An 11,193-nucleotide genomic window follows, 5' to 3' on the forward strand; every position below is an offset into this window, starting at 1 on the left:
GAGTAAAGTCAGAACTGTTCTTCCTACTCCTTTGAATTCTATTCACAGACTAATAAAACTATAGCAAAAATCCTTTCCTTATATTCCCTCCGCCGCTAATATGTAAACAAGCCCTCTGACTGGCTGAGAAGGAAACACGTGATCTAACTGTTTCCTGGAAACTCATAACATTTGCCTCGAGCAACAACAACAACATGATCTTGAAGGAAGTGTCATTGACCTGTCCCCATTTGACTCAATAATCCATCAAAGTGAGAAAGTTCCAGTTTTTTTCATTATAACTGACAAAAACCATAAAACAGACATAACTCTATGAAGACATCAATGAAAAATATCAAATAAATTGACCAGCATACATAGCCGTCAAAGAAACACACATCAGTGTCAGAAAATTCATGTTTTTTCAAGTGAGAAAAATACTGTTTTTTCTTTCTTACTGACGAAAACCATAAAACAGACATAAATTACTTTTGACATCCATGAAAAACATCAAATAAATTGACCAACACACATAACCATCCAAGAAAACATCCATCAAAGTGAGAAAATTCCTGTTTTTTCATTCTCACTGACAACAAACAGACATAAATTATGTAAAAAAAAGTTGTAGGTGGCAGCAGGGGTGGGCAATCGGAGTATAAAATAGCCTTCTACTGTTTTACTTTGAACAAACTACTTTGATAATGCGTTATTTTTTATAAACAATTGAGTCTAAAGGCATTAATTATTTTAGTGTTCGATAACAAGTTCAATACTGTTGATATTGTTAAAAAATATCAGCATTGTTCAGCGGCATTGTTCAGCCGGCATTGTTCAGCAGAACTGATTGCTGGGAGTTTATATCTTAGTTTTTGTAAGTAGGCAATTGTTTTTTTTGTATTTTTTTTGATATCATAAAGTTCGTGATAACATACCAATATATACATCCAAGGAATCAGATTTTTATGCTGATTTCAAATTTCTAAACACTCCTGGATACCCAATTTAGAAACTTGTATCTATAGTAAACTGTAAAAGAGATAACTATACAAACTAAAAGATAGTAATTATAGTAATTATAATTATAGTAATTATAGTAAATATATTATAGTAATTAAATTATAGTAAAATAGTAATTATAGTAAATTATAGTAAACTAAAAGAGATAACTATACAAAGAGCCATCTTCTTTCTAATAATTTCCTTTTTCAAACATTTATAAACTTAACTTTTCAAATATTTTCGTCGACAAGAAATAAAATTACTTCCTTGCAGAACGCAGTTGGCCAAATGAATGAACTGATCTGTGACGCCAACAAAGAAGAGGCTAATCAGTTAATCGAATCCCTTTCCAAATGCACCCCTTTGTCAATTGAGTTTAATTGAACAAAAATTAGGGAATTTTGGAATACACAATGAAAGTGAGGAAGAGGAAGCTCACAAAAACGTAAAGACCGGTCATAAAAAATGTGCACGAAGCCTTCATGTGCCTTGGTAATTTTTGGACTACCATGGAAGAATTTGATCACAATATAGAACGAGTATCTCAATTTCGCAGGGAAAAAAAGAAAAAGAATACAGCGCGTTTCACAAATATTCATGGGCGCCAGAAAGGGGGGGGCATGGTCTCCCTGGAAATTAGAAACCATAAAGTAATTATCTGAAACCAACGGAAAAAGAACAGAATAGGGAAAACATGGGAAAAAATGTGTGTTGTTTATTGTTGGCCGCCTGCCAATAGATTTTGATCCTTGATAAGGAAAATATAAGTTCTAATTTATGACTGAGTGACCCGTTTCCAGTTTTCCACAAACATTTTTTCTATATGATTTGGTTTGAGCAAAAAAAAAAAAAAAAAAAAAAATCTTCATAGTAATGAATGATATGTAAAGAACGATCCTTGTCAATAACGAAAATATAAGAGCCTCAATATTTATAACATTCAATCAAAGAATCAGCTTTGTATAGTGATCCTAAATATGCATTTGTTGATTAGTAATTAGTGCAGCTATTAGTACATAAGAAAGTTCGTTTAATCAAACAGTTCGTGGTAACGAACTGTAAGTAAGGAGCCACCTGGCTCAATGGTAGCCGAAACTCTAGAAAACGGGATTTTGATATCAGTAGATACATCAAAAAAATAAAATTTTAATGCTGATTTCAAATATATAAGTTTCATAAAATTTAATCCTACCCATCAAAAGTTACGCGCCTGAGAAAATTTGGCTGATTTTCGAAAAAATGGGGTAAGACCCCCTAAAAGTTATAGAACCTTATAACTTTAAGGTTCTATAACCTTAAATAGGCTATATGGGAGGATCTTTCCATTAAGGAAGTATTCATGGGGGAAGGGACATTGCTATGAAGAGGAAGCCGGATTTCCCAGCATTATTTGAAAAAAAGATCAGCAATTAAATAAAAAAAAACAAGTTTTTCAAGTGAAAGTAAGCAGCAACATCAAAACTTAAAACGAACAGAAAATATTACTTATATGATTGGGTTCACCCCCTAGTCAATACCTCGCTCTTTAAGCCAAAGATTTTGTAGAACTTTCCTAAGAGCTATTTATTCTAATTAACCGCCTTTGTGATTAAGAGGTCATTTTCAAAGGATTGGAAAAAATTTGAATTATAGCGTAAAGAGCAAGGTATTGACTAGGAGAAGAACCCCCTAATATACGTATTAAAAATATATGAATATAGAAGTTCGTTACGTAAGTTAATTCGTAAGTTACGTATATTTATTACTAATAAAAACGTTCGTAAATAAAATGAAACAAATAAGTTCACAAGATAAAATATTAAATTAAACAAGATAACAAGTTCAATACTGTTGATATTGTTAAAAAATATCAGTCCAACGCTTCGGCATTGTTCAGCAGAACTGATTGCTGGGAGTTTATATCTTAGTTTATGTAAGTAGGCAATTGTTTTTTTGTATTTTTTTTGATATCATAAAGTTCGTGATAACATACCAATATATAAATCCAAGGAATCAGATTTTTATGCTGATTTCAAATATATAAGTTTCATCAAGTTTAGTTTTACCCGTCAAAAGTTAAGCGTAAAGTTTTATCCGTCAAAAAATGTGCCTTATTTGTGAAAAATGGGGAAAACACCCCCTAAAAGTCATATAACTTTAATGAAAATCACACCATCAGATTCAGCGTATCGGAGAACCTAACTATAGAAGTTTCAAGCTCCTATCTGCAAAAGTGTGGAATTTTGTATTTTTTGCCAGAAGGAAGATCACGGATGCGTGATTATTTGATTTTTTTTTTTTTTTTTTTTCCCAGGGGTGATCGCATCGACCCAGTGGTCCTAGAATATCGCGGGAGAGCTCATTCGAACGGAAATTAAAAGTTTTCAGGAAATTAAAAGTTGTATACAGAAGTTTTCAGGGGGATTTTTTTCTGGTAGTTGGGGGGGGGGGTTGTGTGTATCAGGTGGTAAGTTGGAAGATCTTTCCACGGAGGAATTTTTAATGGGAGAAGGGACATTGCTATGAAGGGGGCTCCGGATTTCCCAGCATTATTTAAAAAAACCATCAGAAATTAAACTAAAAAAAACTATTTTTTCAACTGAAAGTAAGGAGCAACATCAAAACTTAAAACGAACAAAAATTATTACGCATGTGACTGGGTTCGCCCCCTACTCATTAACTCGCTCTTTACGCTAAACTTTTGTTTTTTGTACTTTCATCAGAGCTATTTATTCTAATTAACGGCCTTTGTGATTAAGTGGTCATTCTTAAAGAATTGGAACAAAATTTGAACTTTAGCGTAAAGAGCGAAATATTGACTAGGGGGCGAACCCCCTAGTTCGTTACGTAAGTTAATTCGAAGTTACGTCAGATCGAAGTTTCGAGAAATCCATTTAGCCAAAAATAAAGTAAAATTAATATGCAAATTTTGTTTTAACTATTCATGTACGGTGAGCCAAAATCAAAGCTGCATTAATTCGAAAACGTTCAGAAATTAAATAAGAAAAAGAAGTTTTTTTTAAATTCAGTAAGGAGCGACACTAAAACTTAAAACGAACAGAAATTCTGTATATGAAAGGGGCTATCCCCTCCTCAACGCTTCGCTTTTTACGCTAAAGTTTGACTCTGTCTCAAAACTTTATTTTTTAAAACAATAAAAAACTTTGGCTTAAAGAGCGAGGCGTTGAGGAGGGGACAGCCCCTTTCATATACGTAATAATTTCTCTTCGTTTTAAATCTTAATGCTGCTCCTTACTATCAGTTAAAAAAAAACTTGTTTTTTTTTTATTTAATCCAGTAAGAGGCTAAGAAGCCTTTTGACCACGAAATTAAGGAAATCACCCTCTATTTTATTTGAAGGTATCTCCTTTTTTTTGCAATTTTTAAATATTTGTGGGGTATACATCTTGGAACCCTTCAAAACAGAAATCTTGTAATACCACTGGCAATATGAATCATAGAAGCGATTCCAAGGCACCTACAATTTTCACAAACAGACTAGTAGTATCATGTTCCAGTTTGATGTCTAGAAAAAAAAAGAAGAAAAAAAATGCAGTTATTTGTATCCAAAACTTCTGCATTTTGTGTCTTCTTTGAAAATTTCTGAACTTTTAGTAGGTTCCTCGGTGAAATTATTGAATTGTTTTTCACGATCTAGCCTACTTATATTTTGTTTGCCGTTGTATATTAGCAAAGGCATTTCTTTCCCTAGCATAAGCGTAGTCTGTGGGTTTGGGGGGATAGACTCCCTACCTGTTAAAAAAAAATCCATTTTGTTATTACTTTACTCTTTTTAAATTGTTCTTTAAGAATTATACTAATATGTAAAAATAATTTGCCATCTGGTCGTTTAAAAGTCCATCGTCAACCTTATTTACCTAAAGCTACATTACCTCCTTTTTGATTTTGAAGAAAGATAGTTTGTACTACCGTACTTGAAGTCAAATATATTTTGCTGAATAAAAGATCATTATACTTTATTTAAAGTTTAAACTTATAGTTTTTGAAAGAAAGAAAGAAAGAAAGAAAGCAAAAAACCAAGGAAGAGGGGATAAATAATAATCAACATCACGGACTAGACTCATTGGGAACAAGGAATATACTGGAAAAGACAAAATTAAATCTTGCCTTGACCACGAATAGAATGTAGAGGTGTGATGTTTTCGTTAACTATATATCTAATATTTTTTTTCTTTTTTTAGAAAAAGCTGAAAATGATCGAAATGGAAAAAGAAATCCGTCGGAAGTGAAATCACGGTCGAATATGAGTTGTTAGATTTGCAAGAATTTCGATTTAAGTGTAAAATTGCTTTACTATTTTATTTTTACTTTTTGAAACTGGCGTTCTTGTTCATTTCGTACATCAGTTCAATCTTTTATAAGGATTTGCTATAAATTCAAGAATTTTCGCATCACTTTGTCTTTTTAAATACCAAATTCATAGTCACCGTTTCAATCTTATCTATGGGAATTTTGAAGCAATTTTATCTTGCACACAGAAGCAACCAAAAAAGTTCTGAATTTTAATTTTAAAAACCCAAATTCTCTCCAGATAGCCTGTATATCATCTTTTCAGTGTGTAATCCGTGTAAGTAAGTGATCTTGAAGTAAATGCGGTTGTAAACCCATTAAATCACGATTAGTGAACTGAATCCAATCTGCTTTCTGTCTCAGTTTCCTTGATATATGTAACTCTGATGTGTATCCATAGGTTTATTCGAATATCTAGGTGGACGTATTTTGATTTTGTTTCATGCAGAAATAACGTTTTTTGTTTTTTTCTGTGTAGAGAACTGTAACTTTAACAATTTAAATAAGCCTGACGCTGGAGCTCTTCATTTTATTAGCGAGAAACATCATTTACATTTAAACGGCATTTACGGTTTGAATTTCTCTGATGCAGGCCACCAAAAATACAGCTGTCCAATATACGGTATAATCATACTTTTTATATGTTGTTTAGAGATTTCATTTGGAGTGAGTAAGAAATTCAATCTTTCAGACTCTTCGTCTTAAGCTCTTATGACTCTCGAAGTCTTGGGAAGTCGAAATATGGAACACGTGCTAGTTGATTTTTAAAGAAATATTAGCAAAGATAATTTTTTAAGCAAAACTTTTATTCTGTAAATGAGGTGCTAGAGTGGAATACAGAATATTCTTTCAAAACATGAAGTCATCCTGACTACGGAGATATAGCGCTTATTTTAAGGTAGAAACAGAATTTCAAATGTAGAGGGGGGTTTTGTCCACAGTGCATGTCATTCAGATTTTGCCTACAAGCGTGTATCAGCTTGCCATTTTGCTGATACGCTAAACACTGCTAAGGCTCATATCGCAGGGGAAAGGGGGGGGGGGTAGGACTTCTTTATTCAATTATTAAACAGAAAATACTCTCACACACCAAAGGTTTCCAAAGAAATGTAATCAGCGATGGTAAAAAGTAAAAAAAAAAACATATATGATATGATCATAAAAAAATAAATAAAAAAAGTCATATGATAAACAGACTTGGAATTTTAAACTGAGCGTCGTTGTATAGGAAATATTCAGTGGGATAATTTAAAAACATCTCTAACTCTGTGGTGGCACAGTGGGATTGATCTCCGCTCGGTAATATGGGACTCAAAGTTGAATCTCAGTTGCCGCAGGGCTAAGAAGTGCATGGAGGTTTGCAATAAAGTCTCCAAGTAATCAAGAGGGATGAAGAAGAAGAAAAACATTTCTTCTAAAAATGCACATGGGGATTCTTGTTATTTCTAGTTTTGGCTCGTCAAGACATAAGTAAGATTAATTCTTTTCTAACTTCTTGGAAGTTTCTTAAAAAGGCGAGAAATTTCATTAGTCTATGCCTACAATGACTTGAACACCATTCCTTCGTCTGTTCCTAAGATAATCTTCTGTTTTACATAAACTATCTAGTGATGCTTTCAAACAATAAGTTTGTATTGGAGTGGAAAGCCTCGCGGCTACCACTACTGTAAAGTAAATATAGGGTATGGTACTACCCTCTTACGGTATACCCTGTTCCAGGGTATGGTAACTTGATCGAACGATCAAAAGGGCCGAACTCTCGGCCAAGAGTGTCACCACCTGGGTCTATCTCTAACTATATCTGGAGGGTAAATGGACTTCTCTGTCGGTATACTAATGACGGTATTTCTCGCGAACTCTTATCCTACCCTGCCCGGGTTCAGGGAAAATAATCTTACACAGTTGTAGAAAATAACTAACTTGTATTCTTCCAACGGTCACTTAAACGAAACATACATATATAAACTCTGAAAACAGACACACTAAATAGAGTCTGAACGCAAATCAGAGGCAACGCTATAGCGTTGCCCATAGTAAAGGCCATACGGCTCCAATGTTTTATTATTATCATTTATTAATTTTTTTCCCGAGGCACTTCATATGGAAGGGGTCGTCGTATAAACTTCAGAGGGGGCTCATTCGATTGGAAATCGAGAGTTTTTTTTAAGGGTCAAAATTGAGTGCCCCTTCCACGCCCACCATTTCCCCAAACACACCCAATCAAAATTTTGAGATAGCCATTTTGTTCTACGTAGTTGATTTCCCGATAAAAATTATGTTTTTGGGGCGGACACTCCCTCACAGCCGTCAGGGCAAAGGTTGTAAGTTATGCCCTGGGGGCATATGAGCTTTGTATAGAAAGCATTGTCGTAGAAACTTGAAAAAGGGCTCATTTAACTGGAAATTCAAAGGGTTAGTGCCCTTTTTGATAGTCGAAAGTAATTGGAGGGCAACTAACCCCCCTCTCACGCCCACCTTTTCCCCAGGTACATCCAATCAAAATTTTGGGATAGCCATTTTGTTAAATGTGGTTGAAAATTCTGGAAATTAGGTCTTCGAGGATGACGACCCCCCCCCCACAGCCCTCAGGACAAGGGTTTTATGTTATGCCCTGGGGGAATATAAGGTTTTATAGAAAGCGTTGTCGTAGAAACTTCAAAAAGGACAGATTCCGATTGGAAATTGAAAGGGCTAATGCCATTTTTAATAGTCAAAAGTGATTGGAGGGCAAGTAACACCCCTTTTACGCCCACCAGTTCCCCAAACACTTCCAATCAAAATTTTTAGATAGTCAGTTTATTAAACGCAGTTGAACGTTCTGGAAATTATGTCTTTGAGGATGACAACCCCCCCCCCCCCAAGGTCTTCAGGGCAAGAGTTATCAATTATGCCCTGGGGGCATATATGGTTTCTATGGAAGAAATGCTCGTATAAACTTCAGAGAAGGCTCATTTGTTTGTAAATTGAAATTTCTAGTTCACTTTTTAAGCGTCAAAATATATTGGAGGGTAACCAGCCCCCCCCCACGCCCTTTGCATCCGATAAAAATTTTGAGATAGCTATTTTGTTAAAATAGTTCAAAGATCATATAACAAAACCTCCAGTGTCGACACAACCCCCCAGGGCCCGGGGGCAGGCGTTGTAAGTTATGCCCTGGTGGCATGTATGGTTCTTATGAACGGGATGCTGGTATAAAGTTCATAGAAGGCTCATTTGATTGGAAACTGAAAGTTCTAGTTCACCCTTTAAGAGTCAAAAGAAATCGGAGGGCAACTAGCTCCCCTCTCTACGCCCTTTTTTCTCAAACCCATCTGATAAGAGCTTTGAGAGAGTCATTTCTTAAAAAATAGTTCAAAGACCATATAACGAAAATTTCGGGGTCGACACCGCCCCCCCTCCATGGCCCGAAGGCAGGCGCTGTAAGTTTTGCCCTGGGGGAATATATGGTTCTTATGGAAGAGATGCTTGTAAAAACTTCAGAGAGGACTAATTTGATTGGAAATTTAAAGTTATAGTTCAGTTTTTGAGATTCAAAAGAGATTGGAGGGCAACTAGCCCCCCCACGCCCCTTTTTTCCAAATGCATCCGATAAAAATTGTGAGAAAGCCATTAAATTAAAAATTGTTCAAAAGTCAGATAAAAAAACTCCGGTGTCGACACCCCCCCCCCCCCAGGTCCCAGGGGCAGGCGTTGTAAGTTATGCCCTGTGGCATATAACGTTCTAGTGAGAGAGATGCTTGTATACACTTCAGACAGAGCTAATTTCATCGGAAATTGAAAGTTTGAGCTCACTTTTCAATAATCGAAAGAAATCTAAGGGAAACTAGTCCCCCCCCCCTAGCCTTCTTTTTCCAAACCCATCAGATGAAAATTTTGATGTAGACATTTTGTTTAAAAAAATAGTTTAAAGGTCGGATAAGGAAAACTCCGGTGTCAATACAACCCCCCCCCAAGGCCCGGGAGAAGGCGTTCTAAGTTATGCACTAAGAGCATGTATGGTTCTTATGAAAGGGATGCTAGTATAAACTTCATAGAGGGCGCATTTGATTGGAAATTGAAAGTTCTAGTTCACTTTTTAAGAGTTAAGAGATTTAAGGGCAACTAGCCTCCCCCATGCCCTTTTTCCCCAAACCCATCCGATACAAATTTTGAGACATCCAGTTTTTTAAGAATTGTTCAAAATTTATATAACAAAAACTCCGGTGTCAACACAACCCCCCAGGGCCCAGGTGATAGGCGTTGTAACTGTTGTCCTGGGGGTGTGTATGGCTCTTATAAAAGGGATGCTCGTATAAACTTCAGAGAGGCCTCATTTGACGGGGAATTGAAAGTTCTAGTTCACTTTTTAAAAGTCAAAAGATATTCGAGGGCAACTAGCCCCGTCCCCCCCCCCCACACCTTTTTTCCCCAAGTCTATCCGATAAAATTTTTAATATAGCCATTTCATTAAAAATAATTCAAAGGTCTGATAAGAAAAACTCTTGTGTCGACGCCACCCCGTATGGCCCGAAGGCAGGCGTTGTAAGTAATGCTCTGGGGGCATATATCGTTTTATGGAAGGGATGATTGTATAAACTTTGGAGAGGGCTCATTTGATTGGAAATTGAAAGTTCTCGTTCACTTTTTAACAGTCAAAAGAGATTGGAGGCTAACTAGATCGCCCTCCCCCTCCACGCCCTAAATGCATCAGATAAAGATTTTTAGAGAGACATTTTTTTTAAAAATAGTTCAAAGTTCAGATAACCGAAACTCCGGTGTCGACACAGCCCCCTGGGCCCGAGGGTAGGCGTTGTAAGTTATGCCCTGGTGGCATATATGGATGTTATGGAAGGGATGCTTGTATAAGCTTCATAGAGGGCTCATTTGATTGGAAATTGAAAGTTATAAGTCACTGTTTAAGAGTAAAAAGTGATCGGAGGGCAGCTAGCCTCCCCTCACACTCCAGTTATTTTTTTCCCAGACGCACTTTATATAGAAGAAGGGGGTTTCATTCCAAAGGGGGCAAACTTTTTTCGCTTTGATATTTTTACTTTGATACCAGTTTTGATGCTTTGATGAAGATTTGATTTTTTGAAAAGTTTGATTTTGAAATAAGGAATTTATAAGAACTTGAAACTTTTTGCAATAAAAAATGAACAAAAATTAATTTGAAAAAAAACTTTCCGAAAAATAAGTTTTTCAAAGAAAAGTAAAGCCTATTTTAAACTTTAGCTCAGCAGATACAAATATCTGCTTAAAATTCAAACTCAAAACGACCAGAAATTACAATTAAAGAATAAATGAAACCCAAAACGAACAGAAATTAAACAAACAATCATAGGAAAAAACATACAACAAGTAATAATATAAATGAATAAATAGATCTTAAAGTGAGTTGAATATGAAAATAAAGCTTAAACCGAAAAAAAAATTGCTATTGAAGTATAAATGAAACTTAAAACGAACAGAAATTAAACAAACAATCAAGGCAAACAAACATACAATAGATATTAAAGTAAATGAATAAATAAAATCTTAAGACGAGTGAAACTTAAATTGAATAAGCAATTCAAGCTTGAAACGAACAAAAATCACTATAAACAAGAGTTTGGGTATCGGCTCCTTCTCTCTCTGTAAAAGTCTAGAACCTACTGCGCCATTGGCGCTTTACTGAAAACTATATGCGTCTTGAACAGCCTTGGAAAGTATAAACAACATTAAATTGAATATTTGATATATAGTGATATTGGTTATTGAAAGATCCATCAGTTCAAGAATTTATTTCAGTCTAATTTATTGTTATTTTCAATGCTGTATGAACTGGAAAAGAAAATATTTGTAAGATAATTTGTTTTCAGTAAAGCACCAATGACGGAGTAGGCTTTTGGTTTTTATTTACAGTTACGGAAGGGGGCAGTATCCAAACTCTTGTTTGTAGTGAAA

At 35.2% G+C, this 11,193-nt stretch overlaps 1 long non-coding RNA gene across 1 annotated transcript; it reads left to right on the top strand.

Annotated features, from left to right (window-relative positions):
• Positions 1-724: 724 nt before the first annotated feature.
• Positions 725-5,375, top strand: LOC148938466 (uncharacterized). Its single transcript, XR_016143685.1, has 2 exons — positions 725-853; positions 5,163-5,375. It is a non-coding gene; the product is annotated as an uncharacterized LOC148938466 (long non-coding RNA).
• Positions 5,376-11,193: the final 5,818 nt, after the last annotated feature.

Source organism: Artemia sp. Qi Xiang Cuo, unplaced genomic scaffold (assembly GCF_049724085.1).
Source record: "Artemia sp. Qi Xiang Cuo unplaced genomic scaffold, ASM4972408v1 HiC_scaffold_3240, whole genome shotgun sequence".
NCBI lineage: Eukaryota > Metazoa > Arthropoda > Branchiopoda > Anostraca > Artemiidae > Artemia > Artemia sp. Qi Xiang Cuo.